This window comes from Dama dama, chromosome 19 (genome assembly GCF_033118175.1).
Source record: "Dama dama isolate Ldn47 chromosome 19, ASM3311817v1, whole genome shotgun sequence".
NCBI classification, from domain to species: domain Eukaryota; kingdom Metazoa; phylum Chordata; class Mammalia; order Artiodactyla; family Cervidae; genus Dama; species Dama dama.
Genome location: NC_083699.1, coordinates 38,570,180 through 38,571,308, shown reverse-complemented (window position 1 = coordinate 38,571,308; position 1,129 = coordinate 38,570,180). Strand labels below are relative to the sequence as shown.

The window sequence follows — 1,129 nt, the reverse complement described above, 5'->3', positions numbered from 1 at the left end:
CACCCCCTGATTTTAGCATCTATTAATGTTTCCTCCCTGGTGGTTCAGATAGTAAAGAATCTGCCTGCAATGCAGGAGACCCAGGTTCAATTCCTGGGTCAGGAAGATCTCCTGGAGAAGGAAATGGCAACCCATCCCAGCATTCTTGCCTGGGGAATCCTATGGACAGAGGAGCCTGGCGAATTATTGTCCATGGGGTTGCAAAGAGTCGAACACAACTGAGTGACTAACACTTTCACTTTCTTGCCTGTGGTTCTTGGTTCTTGCCTGTGGCAATTATTGCTGTGTAAGACATGTGCATGTGTGCTCAATCATGTCTCTTTGAAACCCCATGGACAGTAGCCTGCCAAGCTCCTCTGTCCATGGGACTTCCCAGGCAAGAATACTGGAGTGGGTTGTCATTTCCTCTTCCAGGGGGTCTTCCCAACGCAGGGATTGAACCCATGTCTCCTGCATTACAGGCAGATGCTTTACCACTGAGCCACCAGGGATTGTCAAATGGTACTTTTCTATTTCTATATTCCCTTCCACTTTTATTAATTGAAAATCTTCTGTAAGGAAGAGCTATCCCTTCTCCCTCATTTCTTCATTTAATCAATTATTTATTTCTATCACTATAAATTCATGGATATGAGCTTTTTCTATAGGTTACAATTCATCACTATCATTTATTTTTTTGCCCAAATTATCCCAGAGTTGGCCATTGGGATGCTTTTGAGTTAAGCACATCCTTAAAAGTAAACACTGTTTACTTTGAATAAATGTCTCTTTCCACTGCAACTTCTTTTCCATCACATGCTCCCTCATCCCAGGTAATAGTTGTGGTACTTGTGGGCATTTTGGATATTTGGCTAAGGGGAAGTTGAGTTGGAGATATAGTTAATTTAGTTATTCCATTTAGTGGGATATAATTATGTGGTTTGAAATCCACTTGAAATATTACTTCCATGTATAGCTGAGTTATTGTTGGCTATCTGGTGTAGGAGAGGCTTCCAGCAGTATTTCTACTGTCCAAATTGTGGAGGACCAGAAGTTTTACTTCAATGTGAATGTGTCCTACAGCACTCAACACTGAAATTATGTTCACAATGACTGGTCTGCCATTATACATCTGCTCTAGTCTCACTAC

General features: G+C 41.5%; 1 non-coding gene across 1 annotated transcript; it reads right to left on the bottom strand.

Annotated features, from left to right (window-relative positions):
• Positions 1 to 420: 420 nt before the first annotated feature.
• Positions 421 to 491, bottom strand: TRNAY-GUA (transfer RNA tyrosine (anticodon GUA)). The gene has a single exon. It is a non-coding gene; the product is annotated as a tRNA-Tyr (tRNA).
• Positions 492 to 1,129: the final 638 nt, after the last annotated feature.